Here is a 25,852-nt window from a genome sequence, read left to right as displayed (position 1 = left end):
AGGCTACTGGGGCGTGGAGTAGCCGCACTGTGTAGCCTCCTCTCCGGCTACTCTACGCCCCAGTAGCCTTTTTAGAAAATCTGCATATTAGGGAAATAAACATTTTTAAAAGATTGCGGGGACGTGAGGATTAACCCTTAAAAGGGCTATCCTCACGTCTAATAGATGCACCTACCACCTGATCTACCTTTTATAGGTAGATCCATGTTTGTAGGTTTCCTTTAATGCTGTGGGGCTGTAGGTAGGTAATGTTTGGGGGCTGTATATAGTTATTGCTGGGCGACTGTATACAGTGATTCCTGGGGGGCTGTATATATTTATTACTGTCAGGGCCGGCGCTATGGGTAGGCAAAGGTGGCAATTGCCCAGGGCCCCCTGAAAGGGGAGAATCTCTTCTTTCAAATGAATCTTGTATTTTGATTCTAGGTGCCATGGATCCAGAGATATTCAGGTTTAAAGTGAGAATATCAGGTGCCATTTTATATATAAAAATCACTCCCAACGGCAGTTCAACAGTTAATATCTCCGTTTTCCTAAAACTTAGAAACACAATTTTAGATTCATATAAAATAGGAGACTCTATTCTTTCATAGGAAAAAGAAGTGAGGTTCTATGTGTCACAGAGCCAGAGATACAGCCCCCTGAAATTAACCCCCCCAATCCAGATTCTTAGCCATCAGGCTGCAGGGAGCATTTGCTGGACACAGGAGCTGCTGCACCGCACAGATAATGGAAATAATCACTTTATATGTTACTACATTCTGAGAAGGGATAATATCAACTAATATTCATGTTTTTAACCCTTCTCTATGCAGAACTATCTAAGAACACACTTTCTCTCCTATTCCCTTTTATTTTGTGATAGTTTTTTTGTTGTTGGGAAAATTGACTGATACAATGAACATTCAAACCCAGAACATGTCCATAAAGTTATATGTAACACCAAAAACACACACGTTCTGGAATAAAGTTTTTATTTCCCATCATCCTCCATTATTTACACCTATGTTATGACGTTCTCACTCTCATTCTTATGCGTGGAGGGTTCTGTTATTGTGCGGCTAATACAATGGTGCACATCTAAAAGTGACTTTATTATCTCATTAGCTTGGTTTATGGATATATAGTTATTTATTTGGGTGACCATTGTGTAAGGAACATACAATGATAGATCTGTGTGAATTTTGTAGCTGAAAAGCAGATATCTAGTTATTACAGTGTTAGTGATATTATGATGATTTATTTATGTGAACATATCAATATGGGACATTTGTGAACTCTACACATGTCCATCTATTACATTTAGGAGATGTGAAGGTAAATAGTTTCTGTTTGGAGCACATTTTTTGCCATCAAAGTGAAATTTTAAGTATTTTTTTGTAAAATGTTTCATTTCGAATAAAAGTTGCATGAAGGCGCCTATGTCTATAAACTCTTTGATGCTATTTTGAAAATGGGGCAAGTGTCTGCTTTCAGAAAATATCGGTCCCTCTTCCCAATGGGCTGCACAAGTCCAATCAGCCTACCAGTAATTTTTTGGAGTGTGGGCGGAAACCGGAGGACCCGGAGGAAACCCACGCAGACACAGAGAGAACATACAAACTCTTTGCAGATGTTGACCAGCGCTGCAAGGCTGTAGTGCTAACCACTGAGCCACCGTGCTTCCCATCAATCTTCCTATCAGCTATCTATCTCCTATAAAATTCTCCAAAATTACAGTTTGTTTTACCATACTAAAGGGAGCCTCTTGCTGACTGTGACTGGTCATAAAATAATTTAATTTTGGGGCCCCACTTTTAGTTTTGCCCAGGGCCCCACTTTGTCTAGAACCGGCCCTGATTACTGTAGGCTGTATACAGTGATTACTGTGGGAGCTGTATAAAGTGATTGCTGGGGCAACTGTATGTAGTGATTGCTGGGGGGCTGTATATAGTGATTGCTGGGGGAGCTATATATAGTGATTGCAGGGGGAGCTGTATATAGTGATTGCTGGGGAAGCTGTATATAGTGATTGCTGGGGAAGCTGTATATAGTGATTGCTGGGGGAGCTGTATATAGTGATTGCTGGGGGAGCTGTATATAGTGATTGCTGGGGGAGCTGTATATAGTGATTGCTGGGGGAGCTGTATATAGTGATTGCTGGGGGAGCTGTATATAGTGATTGCTGGGGGAGCTGTATATAGTGATTACTGGGGGAGCTGTACATAGTGTTTGCTGGGGGAGCTGTATATAGTGGTTTCTGGGGGAGCTGTATATAGTGATTGCTGGGGGGGGCTATATATAGTGATTACTGGGGGTCTGTATATAGTGATTACTGGGGGCTGTATATGGTGATTGCTGGGGGGCAATATATAGCAATTGCTGTTCCCTGTTTGGACTACACTCATTGGCGGCCCCCTCCAGATTTTGTGCCCAGGGGCCCCCACCAACCTTAATTCGGCCCTGGCTGTACCGTACCGCTCTGTACGTTGCTGTGTGCCCATTGCCGGCCTATGGGGGACGTATATACAGCGCCCGTATATATGTCCCCCAAAGTCGTGTGAATTAGCCCTTAGGCAGACAACCATTTATTTTGGTTGTGCAGCGCACGGCCTCCTTTGACTTACATTATGCATGGTAACATTCAAAGATAGAGTGAGTCGTATTTGCCGCTTTAAGTGCAAGTTTGTGTGAGTCTTTTCCCACAAAGCTTTGTATCATTTTGCCCTATAACATACACAGTATTTTCATGGTGACAGGGTCACTTTAAGTAGACACCAGCAAAGACTGTGGACTGGAACAGTTCATTTGCTTTGGCTGATTGTCAGCAGTCGTGGGAGTACAGCTACAGACATGCCCATAAAAAGGACTTCCACTTAACAGCTGTCTGTTCTCCATTTTGATAGGAGGGGGGGGGGGGGTAGATACTGGAGATAAATACAAAGGGAAGGAGTGTTGGACTGTGATCAGAAAAAGTGTTCTGTGACTGTACACTTGTGTGGGTGGATGTTACATGAGAAGGTGGATATCTGGAAAGAAAGATAAAGAGTGGGCAAGAGGTTGGAGGAAACAAGACAGCTGAAGGAGGAGAGGCAGCACGAGAATAAGGGAGGAGCAGCCAACAACAGAAACTAAGAAGAGGAACAGGAGTTTAGTGTGTTGCAGTAGAGACATTTATTTCACAGCATTTCCTGTTAACCAGTTGAAAGACAGAACTGCTCTCACTTCACTAGACCTAATGTGTCATAGTCTTATTAGTACTGTAATAACTTTATGAAATATTACCTACCCCCTCTGCATCTACTCTTCTGCTGCCTCCATATCTTTGCAGGGTCTTGTATTATTAACATTATGATAATGGGGGCATAATTACTTATAATGAACATTATAGCTTGTGCAGAACTTATTGGTGTTTCAAGTGAATGAACGTGAGCTGTGCCTATGGTCTTTTGTGTAATGATAGAAAAATGCAAGTTTTTGTCTGAACCTGTCTGAATCATATATAAGGGAAAAGATTGAAAAATTATTTACAAAAAATGGCTGTTATATATATGATGCAGCTTACACCTTTTTCCATGCCTCCTGCTCGGTAAAGGTTTCCCTCACCAGCAGGGGCGTAACTTTAGGGGGTGCAGAGGTTGCGATCGCACCTGGGCCAAGAGGTTTAGGGGGCCCTTATGGTGTCACTTTCCCATATGAGAAGACTATTACTATAAACCATACATTATGGTTTATTATGGTTTATTATGGGGCCTGGCACAGACTTTGCACTGGGGCCCAACAGCTTCTAGTTACGCCACTGCTCACCAGCTCTTACAAGCAGGAGAGAGGTAGAATTTTAAGCAACATCTGATTACATTGAATATTTTGCACATAGACAGTATGGATAGGATGAATCAAGGAGGTTGTGTGTTAATTGTATGGACTCCCCCACAATATTACACTATATTACTAGATAAGGAACTTACGTTCATCTACTGTACATGAAGGTCCACCAAGCTGCTAATTATACAAGACTTTAGATTGTGAGCCTGAAGCCAGGCCCCGCTACTTCCCTGTACTATGCACCGATAATAAAGGACTATTGCACGTTATGGTGAGTGCCGCTCTTCTTTTCTTCATTTCAAGTTTATATGGACTGTCCTGCTGATAGCTGAGCACCACCATGATGTCCGGCTACTGGGGCACCGTACCTTAGGACGCACTATTGGAAGGCAGATGACTACCGGAATTCTATAGGAACTGGATGGTGCCCAGCAACTATCTTGTTTGTATATTTCCTGAAACTCATAACAATGCTTAAATATTGCTGATATTTTAAACTTGTTATTTATTCTATAGTTATTTTATTCTTTGAACTCTAGGTTTTACTGAGTCACTCAGCTATACCGAATGTATGAATTAGCCAACTAGTCATCTTCATGTGTGACTTTTTATACAGAGATTTGGCTAGATGAAAGCTTCTGAGAACAGAATGGCAAATGTACAGAATCCTCCTTTACAAAACGATAAATATTAATCTGCTCAGCTCCACCAGTTTTATTACATACTGTAATGGGGACATTGGACTTGGGGACAACAGACAGGACAGCGAATCCTAAAACTTCAGCCCTGCCTGTTTCCTCCAGTATATCTTAGGTGATACGGGACAACCACAATGACAGTGCCTCCCCATGCCACAGTCCAAACACAAAACGAGACAAATAGATAAATAGAATGAGGGGTGGTAAACAATTCGGGTCAGAACAGAAATAGCAAATGAGGTACAGAGTCACAGAGACAAGAGAATGGTCGAAGACAGAAGCCGAGATCAGAATAGGCCAGGAATACAGTCATAAGTCTCTATCACAAGGTATAAAGCAGACCAAGATAAAGTTTATCCGGAACCTGGACACAGGATCTTTATAGGCAGCCAGAACTGTACCCCAGATGATTGGATCAGAATTCTGTCACTGTGTGTTAACTGTTGCTGATCTACAGCAAGGTTGCGGAGAGATGGGTGTGGTGAATTCATATAGCCCAGCAACTAAACCACTGTTCACACTGCCAAAGAAAGTGAGGCAATTAGAACTTCAATGTTTCCTCAGTCTTCCAGTACGAACCAAGGGTGTAACAAGTACTGAATGTATTTTACGCTTCATTTTCATGGTGACATCTAAACTCTGCTGAACTACCCGCTTCATGCTACCATGTGTTTTGGTGTGTGTGTGGGGGGTTAGGTTTAATTTACACTTGTGGGTGTGGATGGATGTGAAGCCCCTTTATGTATCTGCCTCGGCAGGTAGGAGAGGCCATTATCATACACCATGTGCAGCGAGCGGCAGCTATGATTAATGTCCCCCATAGTTCGTCCCCCATAGTTTCTGATTTCTTTGGAAATTGTATGTAGTCGAACAATTTGTATCTAATTGGTGAAGTTGTGAGTTAGGAGAACTGGTACATATTCATCCTTGTGAGTTATTGAAGTGTAGAGGAAAACCCAGTGACTACATAATAAATGTAGCTCTTTGTCTTAATGCCCCAGTGAATAAGAGATGACAACCGTTTGCTTTCTTCAAGTCTCTTCTCTTTTTCACTCACGTAGGAAGTTCCTTGTTTTTCTTTGTAAATGTTAACATAACTACATTGTAGTACTGGATGCCTTTGTCATATGACCACATGTACTGGTTCTGTATCAGGAGTTCGACTAGTGCATTGTCCAAGAATAATCAGTATTATTAGCATGATTAGCTTGGAATGAGCCATCCAAGTGGGTCACACACTTTGTAGTCTTCACCAATAAATATTGCCAGTGATACTAATGCCAAATGGCAAGACTAAAATGAAGTTTATGTATCTCATCCAGGGCTACCACTAGGAATTTTGGTCCCTCCCCCTTCATAAAATAATTATCTTATATATATGGTTCCCTGAAATGAATTATAGCGAGTACAGCACCCCAAATTTATTATATATAGTGCACTTACTGAATTGATTTTATGAACACACCCGTAATTAATACATTTGGGGGTGCTGTATGTAAAGTGCAAAATACCTATGCCCCCCAGTAGATAGAGGCCCCTGCACATGCCCCCCAGCAGATAATCACAGCACATGTCCCCCAGTATATGTGTGGCACAGCACATGCCCCCAGGTATATAGATCACATAGGTCACATTACATGGCCCCAAGTATATAAGTAGTCCTCACACATGCTCCCAGTATAAAGGTGGCCCCTGCACATGCCCCCGATATAAAAGGTAGCCCCTGCACATGCCCCCAGTATATAGGTAGGCCCTGCAGAAGCGCGCCCCGTATATAGGTAGTCCCTACACATGCCCCCAGTATATAGATAACCCCTGAACATGTCTCCAGTATATAGGTAGTCCCTGCACATGCCCCCAGGATATAGTTCACCCCTGCACATGTCCCCAGGATATAGTTCACCCCTGAACATGTCCCCAGGATATAGTTCACCCCTGCACATGCCCCCCAGTAGATAGGGAGCCCAGCACATGTCCCCCGTATATAGGTAGTCCCTGCACTTGCCCCCAGTATATAGGTAGCCTAGGCACATCCCCAGTATATAGGTAGTCCCTGTACATTTCCAAGTATATAGTTAGCTCCTGCACAAGCCCCCAGTATATCAGTAGCCCCAATACATGCCCCCAGTTTATAGGTAGCCCCTGTAAATGCCACCAGTATATAGGTAGTCCCTGCACATACCCCCAGGATATAGTTAGCCCTTGCACATGTCCCCCAGTACATAGGTTGCCCCTGCACATGCCCCCAGTAGATAGGTAGCCCAGCACATGCCCCCAGTATATAGGTAGCCTCTGCACATGTCCCCTGTATATAGGTAGCCCCTGCACATGCCCCCAGTGTATAGATAACCCCTGCTCATGCCACCAGTATATAGGTAATCCCTGACATGCCATAAGTATATAGGTACTCCCTGCACATGCCCGAAGGAAATGGTTCACCCCTGCACATGTCCCCCAGTACATAGGTTGCCCCTGCACACTCCCCCAGTAGATAGGTAGCCCCACCCATGTCCTATATATATAGATAGTCCCTGCACATGCCGGAGTATATAGGTAGCCCCTGCACATGCCCCCCAGTAGATATGTAGCCCTGGAGCATGCCCCCAGTACATAGGTAGCCCAGTACATGTCCTCAGTATATAGGTAGCCCCTGCACATTCCCTCACTATATAGGTAGCCCCCATTCCCACATTCCCCCAGTGTATAAGTAACCCCTGCTCATGTCTCCAGGATATAGGTATTCACTGCACATGCCCCCCCAGTATATAAGTAACCCCTGCACATGCCCCCCAGTAGAAAGGTAACCCCGCACATGTCCCCTATATACAGGTAGTCCCTGCACATGCCCCAGTATATAGGCAGACCCTGCACATGCCCCCAATTTATATGTAACCCCTGTACATTCCCCCATATATAGGTAGCCCATGCACATACCCCCAGTATAAAGTAGTTCCTGACATGCCCCCAGTATATACGTAGCCCCTCCACAAGTCTCCAGTATATTGGTAGCCCTCGAACATACACCCAGTATATAGGTAGCCCCTGCAGATTCCCACAGTATATTGGTAGCCCCTGCACATGTCCCCAGTTTTTAGGTAGCCCCTGCACATGTCCCCAGTATATAGCTAGCCCCTGCACATGACCCCAGTTAATAGGTAACCCCTGTAAATGCCCCCACTATATAGGTAACCCCAGGACATACCTCCAGTATATAGGTATTCCCTGCACATGCCCCCCAGTATATAAGTAACCCGTGCACATGCCCCCCCAGTAGAAAGGTAGCCACTGCGCATGCCCACCAGTACATAGGTAGCCTTGCACATGCCCCCCCAGTAGATAGGTAGCCCATCACACAAACAAAGAAACTCTTAACTTACCTTCCAGAATGCAGTCCACCTCCTGGCCAGCACATAAAGGGATTGAAATTAAATTTATTTTTTTGTGTGTGTCAGAAATTGTGTGTGTCAGGAGTCAATAACTTATAACAATCTACTGTTATTATTAACATGATTAGAGTTTGGCACTGCTGGGCAATTGCAGAGAAGAAGATTCTTGCATGATATGTATCACTTTAATGCTCTGAGCCCCATCTCTGCACTGTGGTCTCTCTGTGAAATCTGGCCAGGCATGGTCAACTCTTCACAGAACGACTACAAGTGTTTGATCATGTTGTTCACGATCAGAAAAGTATTGCTGCTTTCCTCCAGTGCCATGTATGTCCGCAAATTGGGGCAAATTTACTTACCTGGTCCTGTCGCGATCCCCGATCCGGATGGTCTGACGAAGATGAAGTCCGGCGCGATTCACATAGATCGCGCGCCCGAGTTCTTTCATCCGTCGCTTCCCGGCCGAGGTCCACCGGAGTTCACCTTCTTCTTCCTGGTGCTTGTAAGTCTTCCTGCTGCTTGCGACACAATTCAAAATGTTAAATCCTGCTGAATCCGTCGGTTTTTCAGACGGCCCATCCCCCGATTTGTGTCGCGTGCAAGCCGGTGCCGATGCGCCAAAATCCGATCGCGTGCGTCACAATCCCCTGTTAAATGTGGCGCAAAGCGGAGATCGTTGGGAAACACAACGAAAATGCACTCCGCAGACCCATAGTAAATGAGCCCTATTGTGTGAGGTGTAACAGCTTCATCTTCTTCACGAAGCAGAACTGCAATACCAGGCACAACCAATTACCACTGTTATTTTTTTGTGGGGTAACTTCGATACTGAAAGTTATACTGTATATTATGGCAGGTTTGAGCTTTCTGTCTTTCTCTTCTGCTAAGTAGTTTCTTCAGAAAGGTCACTACTATATAAAAGTGCTGACATTTATATCTTCAAACTCATATTTAATTTTTAGGAACTAGCTAAGTAATGTTTACCAGCTTCTTCTTTTGTGGATTCCTGGTCTAACTGCAAATGGGAAATTGAAATAAGGGGGCACATTTACCTACCGGGTCCCTGAAAAAGCATTGTCCGACGATAATGCACTCTGCTGTGATTCAGTTCAAGCGCCCGATATACTGCATGTGTCGCTTCCCCCATCAGGTCCAACAGAGTTCACTTTCTTCTTCGCAGTACATTTTCTTGCGATATATTTTGAAAGTTAAATCCCACGCCCCCCAATTTCTGTTGCATGAAAGCCAGCGCAGTTGCGCCACAATCTGATCGTGTTTGACACAATCCGAGAGCAGACCCCTGTTTAACATCTGTCAAAGTCGCGCAATCCCCAAAAAACGTAGGAAAGTCCAACGAAAGCTCCAATGTACCCACAATATCCACCAAATCTTTGCAGGTTCTCTTATATAAATCAACAGGTCCCAAACCTAAGGGTGATGTCAGAAGTGGCGCTTTGTCTGCGCTTGCAAACGCACCGGGGCGGCCCACGGCCCGATCGCATTGGCGTTTCTATGGAAACGCCTGCGATCGGGAACGAGTTTTGCATTAAATTAACGTAAAACAACGGGCGCTCGTTCCCGATCACGGGGCGCCCCGGGGGCGCGGCTTTGTCTGCGTTTGCAAGCGCAGACAAAGCGCCACGTCTGACATCACCCTTAGGCTCTTTCCACACAAGTGTTGCAATGTTTAATCAGAGTCTCATCAAAGTTCGATCAGGGATGGGTCAGTTAAAAATTACATTTTCCATCAAAGAAGTGGGTACACAAACCCAAATCCAGAGAAATATACATACATAACACTTAATGATAACAGTGTGGTATATTTTTCTGGAATATCATCGCACATGTTTATTGATCTGATGGCATTCGCATCGGAGAATGGGGAAAGGTCACGGGTTAGGTAGACGTAGGGGGCCTACAGTGTCCCACAGGTTTTATGTTAAATACCATTCTGGCAAGGTAAAGTAAAATCACTTGTTCTATCATCTGCACAGTAAGTCCTATCCGTTTTCAGTCCGAATTTGTTCAGTGTGAATGCACTTGAAAAAAGATTGATGATGTGGATAACTTTTCTATGGCAATGGATCAGTAGTAAACACATTGCACATATCTTGAGAATGCTGTAGCTACACTGATGCAGAAACATATCTTGTTTACTCCCTGAACTGAGTGGTTTTGTTAAAAAAAGATTATAAAATTATAATGAGGCTCTGGCACTCCTGTGGCCACTGGGTGCCCTCCTATTACCCTAATTATGCACTGCTACAGCTTGTCCCGCCCAGCATAAGCCGAGAACACTGTATTCACTTTGTTGTCCCTGACAGGCAGAAGTAATCAATCGCTGCACCATCCCCCAGCTGCTGTGTATGAGTCATCCAGCTCAGGTTGATTAGTCCTGCCTGGACAGTGCAGGCAGCTCAGTGTATGTGAAATGAATGTGTTTAAGTATGGCATCCAGCCTGCACCCAGCTTTCCCAAGTTCCTGAATGACATTGCAGTATAATGATTTGCAGGATACTGGGAAAGCTGGATGATGTCACAACCTCTTGGGGAGGTTTATGGCGGGATGAGGCACCCTTATGCATGCTGGAGGAGTGCATAATTAGGGTAAGAGGCTCATGATCATAATTTTATAATTGTTTTTTTAGCAAAACCATTCGGTTCAGGGATTAAACAAGATATGTTTCTGCATCAGTGTCGCTACAGCATTCTCAAGTTTGGTTCACAATGCATAAAAACAAATAGTAGATTTTGTTTAAAGAGCTGGGCTGCTTGGAAGGGAAGACCTAACATGTATTATTAATTACAAGTAGCCAAACATTTTAGTACAGTGAAATAACTTTACTATATTGTTGAACTATGTATTGATTTACAATATTATTGTGTCAAGTAGGATAGCTGAATTCTCTATTATATTTCCTTCATGTACAAGGAGGCTACAATTCTCCCTCGGATTGTAGATTATAGATCCTGTTTCTTGAATCCTTGTTTATGAGGGTTTAACTTCTTAGTTGCATTATGTGTCTACATTGCAGGATTGTGAGTCATCTGTTGTTACGGGGAGTAGTCATAATGTCAGCCATGCAGTTAACTCACCTTCAAGGTTGAATGCTTTCACTTGCTTATTGTGTTTATATTTGTTTGTATGAAACAATATGTGGCCTTATAAAATATCACTATGGCTGCAAGGTAGCATCAATTCACCACTGATATTCTGGGTTGGAATCTGACCAGAGAAAAAAAAAATCATGGAGCATGGATGTTCTTCATGTGGGTAATCCAGTTTCCTCCCGCAGGATACTTTAAGTATTTAAAGGGACGGTCCCAGCAAATTAATGTTAATTGTTTTATGATAAAAAGTTATACAGTTTTCCAATATACTTTCTGTATCAATTACTCACAGTTTTCTACATCTCTGCTTGCTGTCCTAGTATTGAAAGCTTCTATGTTAACTGCCAGTGGACAGAAATCTCTCCATGGTCACACAGGTGCACAGCTCGTTAGTATCGCAGAGAGTAATCAGAGCTGTGGGTTATAATGAGCCGTGCACCAGTTTTCTGTCCACTGGAAGTAACTATGCAGGCTTTCTAAAGAATGACAGCAAGCAGAGATCTAGAAAACCGTGAGAAATTGATACAGAAAGTATATTGTAAAGTTGTATAACTTTTTATAATACAAATAATAACATTAATTTGCTGAAAAGGGAATACCCCTTTAAGCGTTAGAGAGTCAAACATATAGGGGGCATCTGGGTACCTCTGAATGAAAAAGACAGTTACAAATGAAAAAAGTATATTGGCACTAGTATGGTCTGTACACTGTATAACAAAGATCCAGTAACAGTTGTGTTGTACTCCATCTCAAATATACAGTGTATACAGTTTGCTGAGTCAATTCCAATCGCCATGTTTGGAGGAAAGAGAAGGATTACAATCCCAAGAACACCACCCCAACATGAAGCATGGGTGTGCAAAGAGTATTGAAGGGATGATGGGGGTTATGGGTCAAGGATGGGGCCATGTATCATAAGATGACAATGACCCGAAACACACGGGGTAGCTAAAGAGTGTTTCAAGATCCTGGAGTGGCCCAGCCCCGAACCCTAATTGAAAATCTTTGGCAGAAAGTGAAACCCAATGTTGCATAGTGACAATCCCAATACCTGAAAGATGTCCAAGATCTATAAGGGGAAGTGCGACAAAATCCTTGCTGCAGTGTGTGCAAACTTAGTCTAGAATTAAAGGAAACGCCTGACATCTGTAATTGCACACACAGGGGTTCTGTACCATATATTAAGTTCTATTTATGCAATACAAAAGTAATAATACAATAACACAATGGGGCAGATTTACTTACCCAACCCATTCGCGATCCAGCGGCGCGTTCTGTGCGGTGGATTCGGGTCTTCTGGCGATTCACTAAGGCAGTTCCTCCGACGTCCACCAGATGTCGCTGCTGCGCTGAAGTTCCCTGAGGTCAGCCGGAGTGCACCATCCTATACTTGGTGAAGATAAGCGCGTGTCCCGTAACACTTTTTTTTTTTTTTAAATGCGCCGGTTTCTCGGAATCCGTTGGGTTATCGTTCAGCCACGCCCCACGATTTCCGTCACTTGCATGTCGGCGCGATGCGCCACAATCCGATCACGTGCGCCAAAAAGCCAGGGCAATACAGGGAAAATCGGCGCAAATCGGAAATATTTGGGTAACACGCCGGGAAAAGGCGAATCGGGCCCTTAGTAAATGACCCCCAATGTGATTTTGTGGAGTATCACTTTGTGGAGGGTCATTGTGTGGGCTGATCTTTGTCCATGAAGTAATGCAGTGAACAAGTAACTAACTGCTGTAACTATAGAAAGTTAAAGCAATGCTACAGAGGCCTGTGCTGCTCCTATGCAGTCAGCTCTTATCATGTGGTTTTATATGCATGAGTACTTCTTCACATTATACAGTAGGAAAACTATATACAGGCAGTCCCCGGGTTACATACAAGATAGGGTCTGTAGGTTTGTTCTTAAGTTGAATTTGTATGTAAGTCGGAACTGTATACTTTATCATTGTAACCCCCAGCCAAATTTTTTGGTCTCTGTGACAATTGGATTTTAAAAATGTTGGATTGTCATTAGAACCAGGATAACAATAAATCTTCATTACAGACACCTGTGATAACTGTTACAGCTGTATATTGTAGCCTAAGGATAAAGTACAGTAAATTACCAATATCCAGAGGTCCGTTTGTAACTAGGGGTCGTATGTAAGTCAGGTGTTCTTAAGTAGGGGACCGCCTGTAAATATATTTCTCTGTTGTCAAATTTTACCAGCTGCCTCAGGTAGGGTGTGAAATGTAGTTTCCTCTTTTGTGTGAAAACTTGCCTGTTTACCTATAAAAGATCTTTTACAAAGTCATGCGAAAATTAGCAGAGAAGAGTCATTTTCTTTTTATAGATAAGTCAAGTTTAGAGGCTGCAGGGGGAATGTCACTTCAAATGCCCCTATTTTCGATTGTAGGGCCCCCAGAAATGTGATCTACATAACCAGAAATACAGGCAGTTAAAGACTTGATTGGAAATGCCAGCTGATGATCAAAATCCAATGGCCGCTTTTTTTTTACGGCCTGTATCCCCGATTCTGTAGCTTGAGATTCTTATCTTTAATATTACAGCAAAAGTACCGTATATTCCGGCGTATAAGACGACCTGGTGTATAAGACGACCCCCCTACTTTCCTGTTTAAAATATAGAGTTTAAGATATATTCGCCGTATAAGACCACCCCTTTTCCAACGCATACAAAACACCGGTAAAAATTTAAAAAAAAACAGATTTGAATTTAACATGGTCCTTTTTTAATTTAAATTCTTATGACATGCAGGTATATAGCAGGAAAACTGTCACTCATAAACATAAGGCATACAACAACAACATTACCATCGTCCATTTTACTGTAAATGTTACCATACTGTACCTTAAATTTTTATTTTATTAAATATTCCATGCCATGTACTCAGAAGCGGGAAAAAAATTCCAAATGCAATGAAAATGGTGAAAAAACGCATTTGCGCCATTTTCTTGTGGGCTTGGATATTACGTCTTTCACTGAGCGCCCCAAATGACATGTCTACTTTATTCTTTGGGTCGGTACGATTAAGGGGATACCAAATTTGTATAGGTTTTATAATGTTTTCATACATTTACAAAAATGAAAACCTCCTGTACAAAAATTATTTTTTTGATTTTGCCAACTTCTGGCGCTAATAACTTTTTTATACTTTGGTGTATGGAGCTGTGGGTGGTGTCATTTTTTGCGAAATTTGATAATATTTTCAATTATATCATTTTTAGGACTGTACGACCTTTTGATCACTTTTTATAGATTTTTTATATTTTTCAAAATGGCAAAAAAGTACCATTTTCGCCTTTGGGCGCTATTTTCCGTTACGGGGTTAAACGCATTGAAAAACCGTTATCATATTTTGATAGATTGGGCATTTTCGGACGCGTCGATACCTGATGTGTTTATGATTTTTACTGTTTATTTATATTTATGTCAGTTCTAGGGAAAGGGGGGTGATTTGAAATTTTAGGTTTTTTTTATTATAATTTTTTTTTTTTTAACTTTTTTTTATTTATACTATTTTTCAGACTCTCTAGGGTACTTTAACCCTAGGTTGTCTGATCGATCCTACCATATACTGTCATACTACAGTATGGCAGTATATGGGGATTTTCCTCATTCATTACAATGTGCTATCAGCACATTGTAATGAAGGGGTTAAAACGAAATAGCCTCGGGTCTTCGGAGGCTACCATGGAGATGGATCGCCGCCCCCGATGACGTCACGGGGAGCGGCGATCCCAGGTAAGATAGCGGCGCCCATGCGGCTAGCACCGATCGCGGGTGTTACCAGTAAGCCTTTGCTGCAATATGCAGCAAAGACTTACCGGCTATGGAGAGGGCTCAGCCCGTGAGCCCTCTCCATGCAGCGCAACCCGACCCGGGCGGTCCCGATTACCGGCGTATAAGACGACCCCAGAGAAGACAGAAGATTTTTCTGTCTTCAAAAGTCGTCTTATACGCCGGAATATACGGTATATTATAGTGCTACAGAAGTGAAGATTGGGATGTTTGAAGTTACACTTGTTCTGCAGCTTCTAAACTTAGCAGACAAAATATGACTCTTCTCTGCTCATGTTTTTTCATGGCTTTGGAAAAAAAATTGAAAAGGAAAAATGATGAGATTTCACCTAAAAGAAGATATCAAAAAGGACATTTCATACCCTACCTAAGAGGCTAGTAGTTTAACCCCTTCCTGCACCTTGATGTGACTGTATGTCATAGGGCCACATTTATCAAAACTAGTGCAAACTGCACTGCTGTCAACATTGGAATTTATATCATGGGACACTCAGAGCAAAAGTTTTACTGCAAAGTTTCCCTTTCAAGTGAAATTTGATCTAGATGGAAAAATACAATTATTCTAAATATGTTTTAAGTTTAGTCTGCGTGTAACATCATGTGTCTACATTTTATCCACCCACACTTCCTGCTCCTCTATAACACATATACAGTAGCTGACCAGGGCTGCATCTTATGAATAGTCTCATCAAATCCATTATTATACATGTACTTGTGCTGACACCATGCTCTAGCATGTGGAATTACACACATACAGTATAATAAGGCTCTTATTCCTCCCTGTATGGAGAGGCTTGATATTGCTATGACTAAAGGTCTTCCATTGACATTCACACAAGCTGTGTGGGGATACATATCCAGCTGCATGACGTCTATGGAGCGGGACGTTGAGCACAAAGTGCCCTACCGCTGGGTGAGCACACATTAGTGTGAATGTACCCTAATAAGGATAATGCAGACTATAGGTTCCTCCATACATCTCTAATTATGGGGATCATTTAAGATAGTGGGATTGTTCTAACTTAAAGGGAACATATCACCACATTTTCACGATTACATGCTTCTTCTCAGCATGTCATGTGACCAGGGTGATATCATCAAAGGTTGTTTAGCCTCCTGACATAAGAAAACTATACACCATGCATATATCTGATCACATGGCAGCATCATGGCATTATTACAGCATGCCTTTGTGGACTTCTACTCCTACCCATCCTCCATGGAGGCTACTGTGATTTCATGTGATCAGATACATACGTGGGGGAGACTGTGCAAATGCTACAGGACCTTAGATGATGTTACCCTGTAACTAGCAATGCAAGTAACTCATGAATATGCAGGGAATCATTGGACTCAAGTAGTGGCAATGGACTCACTTCAGGTGAGTTGCATATAAGTTTACATACTGATTTTTGTAACATTGCAGCCAAGGAAAGGAACTATTTAGGGATAAGGGCAATGCTTTTTGATCAAGTATTTCATTTGGGTGGGTTCATTTGCAGATGAGTCTGCAGGACAAGGAGTCTGGCACTCCTGGTAGACTACCTCTGTCTTCCTTTATGAAGGGCTTAGCAACCCGTAATCAGCAAGTGCCCATCCCAGTCAACTGGGAAATGCCAGTCCAGTTATTTTTTTAAATATATTTAAAAATGTTTAAAAAATATATTAAAAGTTTGTGTTTATTGTGCTGTTTACATTCATGCTTTCATTTTATTTACAGTTTTTGTAAAAGGGAACCGGTCACCACAAAACACCAAAATAAACTCTGAATTGTTCTATATAGATCACACTAATTGTGGCATAATGATGCCAGTGCATTGCTCTGCATTGCTGCTTAGGCTCAAAAAAGACTTCTTCCCCAATTGGTTCTTCTTCACAACACAGATTTGGAGAAAGGACAGTTCAACAGCAACCCGACAAAAAGATCTACCTGGACCCCCAAATCTGGAACCAACTCAACACTGGATATGTACATTGACCACTTCAGAAAAAAAGTGAAAACTGAAATCCTGGGGAAAAGAAAGAAACATCCCAGAAGGGACATAGGGACAGTGTATGGGAACATCAATGGGTTCACGGTGTACACCACAGTATTCCAATCTTTTTATGGCTGAACTGGAAGGTGCTTACTTATCCACATGCACCACAAAACCCATGATCTACCTCCGTTATATTGATGATATTCTGATCATTTGGACTGCAGGTGAGGAGGCCCTAATTCAATTTCATGAGGGCTACAACAACTTTCACCCCACCATTAATCTGAAACTATTCTGCTATTCAGATAAGGAGATACACTTTCTGGATACCACCATACATATTAAAGACAGCTGCTTAACCACAACAATATTCCATAAACCAACAGACAGAACAGCCTACCTGAGAAATAACAGCTTCCACCCCAAACATACCAGACAGTTTATCATATACCGCCAGGCTATACACTACAACCGTATCTGTTCAGATAAGAAAGACCTGGAAAAACATCTCCTGGAGCTCAGGTCTGTATTTCTCCAGTTGGGCTAAAGACCAAAAGTGACTGATAACCAAATAAGTAAAGCAGCAGCCATCAACAAAGATCATTTACTCACATAATTCATGTCCGTGTCCCATTCACCCCAAAAAAAAAATATCTAGCACACCTGTCCAGCGAACCTGTCACCAGGAATGCATAACTCCCAACTGTCCCAGATTCGTCAGGACAGTCCTGTTTTTTTGGAGCTTTCCCACCATCCCAGGCGGTTGGGAGAATGTCCTATCATGTCCTGGGTTGTATCGCCACCTGGCTCAAGTCCTGACACACTAGGGAGGCTTCAGGAGCAGGATCAGGATTAGCTACTGCTACTTACACTCGTCTCACTGTGCTCTACAGCAGAGATGTGTAGAGACAACTGTTTGCCTGCCTGACCCTGCCCCCTTTCTCCAAGTCATCTCAGAGCCCCAGGGTGAGGAAGGAACAGGACTGCAGGGAAACAATGGAAAGGTAAGGTCTTTATTTGTTTAACCCCTTAATGACCCCATTATACACTGCAATACATGTGTATTACGGTGTAAGGGCTTAAACACGCGAACAGACGAAGGCTTGTTTAAGCCCAAGTGTGTAATAAGTTAAAGTTAAAAAAAGTTAAAATTATTTTATAATAAAAAATAAATAAAATTAAAATCCCCTAATTACCCCAGTTACATATAAAAAGCAAATAAAGTGTATAAAACACAAACAAACATACATATTTGGTATCGCCACGTCTGTATCAATCTGTATAATAAATCTAAAGTAATATTTAACCCGCATGGTGAACGGAATAAAAAAAAAAATACACATAAACTTCCTGTAATATATAATTTTTCATCAAATACCCTCACAAAAAATGTTCTAAAAAGCGGTCAAAAGGAGTTACATGCCCCAAAATAGTACCACTGAAAAGAACAACCCTTTCCACAAAAATAAGCCCTCAACCAGCTCTATCGACAAAAACAGAAGTTATGCCTCTGAAAAGTTGTTTATACTAAAACAAATGGAATTTTTTGGCTTAAATGAATGTATTTTAACCCCCAACAATATTCTTAAGTTTCTAAATTTATAAAACATTTTTGTACAGGAGGTTTTAAATTTTGTAAATGTATGTAAACATTATAAAATCTATATAAATTTGGTATCCCCGTGATCATGCCGACCCAAAGAATAAAGGACACATGTCATTTGGGGCGCACAGAGAGCCATAAAATTCAAGCCCACAAGAAAACGATGCAAATACAGTTTTCCACCAATTTCACTTTGGAATTTTTTTCCGCTTCCCAGTATACAACATGAAATATTAAATGCCGTCACTATGAAATTTGTTATACAGAAAGCAAACCATCACATAGCTCTTTACATGAAAAAATAAAAAAGTGGATTTTTGAAGGTGGTTAATGAAACATGAAAACACAAAAACAAAGGCCTTGGTTGTTAAGTGGTTAATACCCAGGACAGGGGGCCACGTGTGAGAGAGGACAACCATAGTGTGATAGGAGACAGGGGTCCACAGTGTAAGAAAGGACACGGGGCCACAGTGTGAAAGCGGACAGGGAGCCACAATATGAGAATAAGGGGCAACAATAGGAGAGAGAACAGGGGGCCACAATAAAAATGGGGAAACAAAGGTAAAGGGGGAGATAAAATTCAAGCAGTGGAATGATAAGTTGCATTAAGGGAACTGAAGGCCACAGTATGAGGAGGGTGGAGAACAGGAGGCCACAGTGTGAGGATGATGGAGGACAGGAGGCTACAATATGAGGAGGTTGAAGGATAGGAGGCCACAGTATGAGGAGGATGGAAGACAGGAGGCCACAGTATGAGTAGCATGGATGACAGAAGGCCACAGTATGAGGAGGACAGGAGGCCACTGTGAGAAGGTTGGAGGACAGGAGGCTACAATATGAGGAGGATGGACAGCAGGGGAGCACAGTAAGAGGAGGTTGGAGGATAGGAGGCCTCAGTATGAGGAGGATGGAAGACAGGAGGCCACAGTATGAGTAGCATGGATGACAGGAGGCCACAGTATGAGGAGGACAGGAGGCCACTGTGAGAAGGTTGGAGGACAGGAGGCTACAATATGAGGAGGATGGACAGCAGGGGAGCACAGTAAGAGGAGGTTGGAGGATAGGAGGCCACAGTATGAGGAGGGTGGAAGACAGGAGGCCACAGTATGAGGAGGATGGAAGACAGGAGGCCACAGTATGAGGAGGATGGAAGACAGGAGGCCACAGTATGAGGAGGATGGAAGACAGGAGGCCACAGTATGAGGAGGGTGGAGGACAGAAGGCCACAATGTGAGAAGGATGGAGGACAGGAGGCTACAATATGAGGAGGATGGACAGTAGGGGAGCACAGTAAGAGGAGGTTGGAGGATAGGAGGCCACAGTATGAGGAGGATGGAAAACAGGAGGCCACAGTATGAGGAGGATGGAAGACAGGAGGCCACAGTATGAGGAGGATGAAAGACAGGAGGCCACAGTATGAGGAGGATGGAAGACAGGAGGCCACAGTATGAGGTGGATGGAAGACAGGAGGCCACAGTATGAGGAGGATGAAAGACAGGAGGCCACAGTATGAGGAGGATGGAAGACAGGAGGCCACAGTATGAGGTGGATGGAAGACAGGAGGCCACAGTATGAGGAGGATGGAAGACAGGAGGCCACAGTATGAGGAGGATGGAAGACAGGAGGCCACAGTATGAGGTGGATGGAAGACAGGAGGCCACAGTATGAGGTGGATGGATGGAAGACAGGAGGCCACAGAATGAGGAGGATGGATGGAAGACAGGAGGCCACAGTGTGAGAAGCTGGAGGAAAGGAACCACAATATGTGGAGGATGGAGGACCAGAGGCCACAGTATGAAGGGTATGGAGAACAGGCCACAATATAAGGGGGGTGGCCAATAGGGGCCGCACTATGTAAGGTGAGGGTAGGAAACCATATATTATTATGTACAGGCGGTCCCCTACTTAAGTACATCTGACTTACAGATGACCCCTAGTTACAAATGAATGTTGGTAAATTACTGTCCTTGATACTGTACAATAAACAGCTCACACTACCGTTGCCCGCCGCACCGTGCACGGCGGCGCGCGGGGAGAGGAGGAGGAGATGAGCGCAGCTCACCCCGCCCCTCTCCATAGGAACATATGGGCCACAGCACCGTAATATGGGAAAAGATAGGACATGTCCTATCTTTTCCCGTAAAAATGCCGTGAGTCCATAGAAGTGTATGGGGGGCGTATATCGGCCGTGTATACGTCGGCCATATATACATCCCCCATACATGTGTGTGAATGCAGCCTTACAGTTATCAAAGGTGTCTGCAATTAAGCTTCATTGTTAATCCTGGTTCGTATGACAACCCAACATTTTTAAAATCCAATTGTCACAGAAACCAAAAAAAAATTTGTCTGGGGTCACAATTATAAAATATACAGTTCCGAATTACATACAAATTCAACTTACAGAACAAACCTACAGAACCTATCTTGTATGTAACCCGGGGACTGCCTGTATAAGTTTGGGGAGAAAATAAAAGTGGAAAACCCAATGTAACGGGAGGATAAAATTAAAGCGGTTTTATATGTTGCCGAGTTGCATTATGGGGTATTAGATGGGTCCATAGGGGGTTGGCAATAGTGAGGGGGCATTATACTGTGTGGAGGCCATTACGGTCGATATTATACTATGCTTGTGGGTAGGGCAATGACCCTGGTTTAGAAAAAGGGGAAGAGGGACTTTTTTCCCTCTTTCTCTCGCCCAAAAGTTGGAAAATATGCCTAAAAGACAAGGACACATGCAAGTTATTGCAGTCACAGTAATAAAATGGTGAACATGTTATGTTTATAGCTTCTCTTGTGTCTTCATACATAAAGAAGTGTATAATACTACATGTGCCTACGCGAAAGCAGTCAAATTGTGTATTGCTCAAGAAAATCTGAATGATTGTACAAAGTATTCAATGAGAATATTTCAAAGTTATATGTGCTGACAACAATATCACAAAAAATTATCAAGGGAAATCACATTTATTAACCAATGCAGGCCTGGATTTGGAGTCACCCACAAAATTAAAGTGACTGATCCAACTTTGATGCAATCCAACAAGTAAAAATGAGGCTCAGTATTGTGTGTGGCCTCCATGTGCCTGTGTAACCTCCATGCAACGCGCCGAGATGCTGCTGATGAGGTTGCAGATGGGCTGCTGAGTGATCTTCTTTCAGACCTGGACTAAAGCATCTGCCAAATCCTGGACAGTCTGTGGTGCAACGTGACGTTGGTGGATGGAGCAAGACAAAATGTCCCAGATGTCCACAATCTGATTCAGGTCTGAGGAACGAGCGGGCCAGTCCATCTTGTTGGAACTGCTGACACGCTCCAGCCACATGAGGTCTAGCATTGTCCTGCATTAGGAGGAACCTGGGCCTACTGCACCAGAATATGGTCTTACAAGGGACTGAGGATCTCATGTCGGTACATAATGGGAGTCAGGCTACCTCTGGCAAGCACATGGAGGTCTGTGCGGCCCTCCAAAGAAATGCAACCCCACGCCATTACTGACCCACTGGCAAACTGGTCATGCTGAAGGATGTTGCAGGCAGCAGATCGCTCTCCACAGCTTCTTCAGCCTCACATCTGTCACATTTGTGGCGTGCTGGAGGTCATTTTGCTGTTCCTCCTTGCACAAAAGCGAAGGTAATGGTCCTCCCGCTGGGTTGCTGCCCTCCTTTGGTTCCCTTCACGTCTCCTGGTGTACCGGCCTGTCTCCTGGTTGCGCCTCCAGCCTCTGGACACTATGCTGACAGACAGCAAACCATCTTGCCACAGCTCGCATTGATGTGCCATCATGGATGAGCTTCACTACCAGAGCCACTTATGTGGTTCGTAGAGTATGTTTTATGCTACCACAAAAGCATATGTATTGAGAAGTGGTCTGTGGTCCCCACCTGCAGAACCACTCCTTTATTGAGTGTACCTTACTAATTGCCAATAATTTCCACCAATTTTTCATCCAATTTTTCCTATTTGCACAACAGCATGTGAAATTGTGGACAATTTGATTTCACAGAAGAAAAAGGTAAGAATGTTGCACCTTTTAAGTACATGAGCTACACATACGGTCCTGAATGGATCCAACAATCATCCAATATACAATATTCAAGAATAGAAATGCAATCTGACCGGAGTCAAATGTTTCTTTGATTTTCTTTCTAATCCGACAAAATAAAAATGTGACAAAATGAAAATAAATATAATAGAAATATGCATATAATGAATAAATCCACGAGGATGCCAATAGAGGATATTTGAGGAGGAAAAAACTGCAGTGGTTTCGTGTCTGAATGGCATCTTATTCTCAATGAAGTCTTTGGTCGGATTATCTTCACCAGTTATATGAAATTTTATGTGTGTATTGGATTAGAAAGAAAATTGAAGGAAGATTTGTAAGCTCCGGTCAGATTGCATTTTATTCTTGATTTCACAAAAGTTTGATTTACTTAGAGTTATTTAAGTGTTCCCTTTATTTTTTTGAGAAGTGTATATAATGACCCTCCATGTACAGAAAGCATAAATGTAGTCTGAACATACATTATATATATGCATGATATAGTTGCTGTATGTGTAAAAGTCACACCTATTGGTCACCTTAGTTTGTAGCAAAATTTTGGCAGCTCTGTAAAACCCCGTCATTTGCTTTGTCATAGAGTACATTATAATATATTATATCTAAATTTGAACAAGTACAAACCCATCATATGGATTACTTATTAAAAAAATAAGGTTTGAGATTTTATTTCTTCTCTGATCATGGGGATTTCAATAATAAACTAGCACCCTCTAGTGGACAAACATTTGCAACACAGTGGTGTTTTCAAAGTGACATTGGCGCTTATTTCACCTAGGTTAGTGATCCACTGTATGCCCTGTATGTAAGAACTATTCACATGCAGCATTTTCCAACTTTTTAATGCTTCTTTACATTTTTTAGCATCATGTGTACCCCAGTGTGCAATTTTTTTCTGCCACTTTTACAAACGGGTTTTCCACAAAAAAAAACACTTGTGAAGCACTGTGCCATGTAAAGCATCATATGTTTAACCCCTTAAGGACGCAGCCTGTTTGCAGGTTAAGGCTCGCAGCGATTCTGAGATTGTTTTTTCCCCACATGTTGTACTTCATTTTAGTGGTAAATTTTGGCTGATAAGTTTTGCGTTTATTTACAAAAAAAAGGAAAAAATGATGAATTTTTAGAAAAATTTGCCATTTTCGAAATTCAAAATCACCGCGTTTTCAGGCAGATAGATTTACCACCTAAATAACTTGCAGAATAACATTTCCCATTTGTCTACTTTTCATTTTCATAATTTTTGAAATGTTTGGATAATTTATTTTGACGTCACGCGGCCTACAAATCGAATAGCGATTTTCCGTATTTTCGGAATTGACTATTTTGGGGATAAATACTGTTTGAAATCAAATTTTACATATTTAGCAACAAAACCCCCTATATAACCAACCCATTTTCAAATCTGCACCCCACAAACTATCAGAAACAGCACTTACAAAAATTGTTAACCCCTTGAGATCTTCATAGTAATTGAATCAAAATGGCGGTGAAATTTAGAATGGTCAAATTTTGTCGGTTATACGTTCATTTAGCCCTAAAATTTACACATTTCCAAAAGATAAAAAGAGAAAACTCACCATAAAATTTGTTCTACAATTTCCCCTGAGTGCAGCGACCCCCCACATGTGGACATTACTTGTGTTATGGGGGCACAGCGAGGCGCAGAAGGGAAGGAGCACCCTGCAGCTGCCAGGATTTTAGTTTTCTGGTTGCCCCCTTTTGAAGGCTATAAAATGTTCGCTTTTCCGTTATTGGGGCCATGTGCCGAAATTTTTTTTGCGGGACGAGATGCTTTTTCCAGTGTTACCATTTTGGGGTTGGTATCGCCTATTGTTGAAAATTTTGGAACTTTTTTTTGAGGTCATGAGTAGAAAAGCATCAATTCTGTACTGGATTTTTTACTTTTTTTTTTTTTCGTGTTCACCGTATATCCTAATAATCCTGTTATCTTTATTCTATGGGTCGATACGATTACGGGGATACCAGACATGAATATTTTTTCTTATGTTTTACTAAATTTGCCAAATAAAACCCTAATGTGGGGAAAAATCTATCATTTTTGCATCGCTGTCTTCCAAGTGGCATAACATTGTTACGTTTTTGGCTACAGAGCTGGTTGATGGCTTGTTTTTTGCGGGACATGTTGTTCTTTGCAATAATATCATTCTGGAGTACATAAGTTTTGTTGATCACTTTTTATTGCATTTTTAGTGGGATATAATAGGTAAAAATCATAATTTTTGGCGGGTTTTTGACGTTTTTTTTTTACGGCGTTCATCATATGGGTTCAATAGTTATTTAGTTTTATTCTACGGATTGTTACGGACGCGGTGATACTATATATGTGGGGTTTGTGTTATGATTTAGACTTTTTTGAGCGTTAAATGTCTCTTTATATGTTTTGGGGCTTATGGGCATTTTTAGTGATTTATAAAGTAATTTTTTATTGAAAAACATTATTTTGTACATTTTTTACATGATCCACCATGGGATATGAACAAGCAATCATCTGATTGCTTGTTCTTGATAATACTCTGCAATACTAATGTATTGCAGGGTATTATCAGTGCCAGCCTATGCAGATGCATAGGCTGACACTTTGCCTTTAAGATGACGTCACAGACGCCATCTTAAAGGCAAACCCTCCAGGCTTCTCTGGGGTCCCGATCGGACCCCAGAGGAGCCAAAACAGCAATCGGCCCCCCCGAAAACGGTGCGGGGGGGGGGGCGATCGTGGGGTAAAGACCCCCAAAAGGCAAGTTAAACACCCGCAATCGGAGCCCACTCCGACCGCGGGTGTTAGCCGGGGATGTCAGCGGTAAATTACCGCTGAAATCCTGCGGCTAACGATGCCGGTTCGGCTGCTATGCAGCGCTGAACCGGCATCGGCTCTGCGCCATAGCTGTACTGCGCTGAGCGCTAATCGTCGGAAGCTGCGCAGTACAGCTTCGGCGCGGAGCGCTAAGGGGTTAAAGTATGGATTATTATCATACATTATGTGTATTGTGCATTGGTGACAACATGTATAGACAATGGGCCCTGATCTTATCAGCAGGTATGATTTTTACAGTAATCACTAACTATTCACTCTTTATTGACACAAATGGGTGTTACAATAGCTTCTGATTAGCAAATAATAAGCACCGTGGACATAGGGAGGATAGAGACTGTACAGGGGTCCAAACAAGATGTAAGAGGTACATGATGTAGCCAAGGAAGTCATGCTGCACCTCTTCCAAGTGCATTGGGAAAAATCTCTTTGTCAATCATATGATGAATTTTAGATAACCATATAAGCGGTGCATAGATACCTATGATGCTCTGAGTCCGAAGTCAGGAGGCAACACTCATCCTTAAAGAAAACCCGTCAGGCAAATTAACCCCCTAAACTAAATATATTTTCA

The 25,852-nt window shown here is 42.4% G+C and overlaps 1 long non-coding RNA gene across 1 annotated transcript in view; it reads left to right on the top strand.

Moving 5' to 3' along the window:
* Positions 1–4,242, top strand: part of LOC140064371 (uncharacterized) — a 34,461-nt gene extending 30,219 nt beyond the window's left edge. Inside the window, exon 4 of the long non-coding RNA XR_011847758.1 lies at positions 4,108–4,242. This is a non-coding gene — a long non-coding RNA (uncharacterized lncRNA). The remainder of the gene's footprint in view (positions 1–4,107) is intronic.
* The last annotated feature ends 21,610 nt before the right edge of the window (positions 4,243–25,852 follow it).

This window comes from Engystomops pustulosus, chromosome 6 (genome assembly GCF_040894005.1).
Source record: "Engystomops pustulosus chromosome 6, aEngPut4.maternal, whole genome shotgun sequence".
NCBI lineage: Eukaryota > Metazoa > Chordata > Amphibia > Anura > Leptodactylidae > Engystomops > Engystomops pustulosus.
Note: the sequence above shows the minus strand (reverse complement) of the source record. Positions and strands in the feature narration are given on the sequence as shown.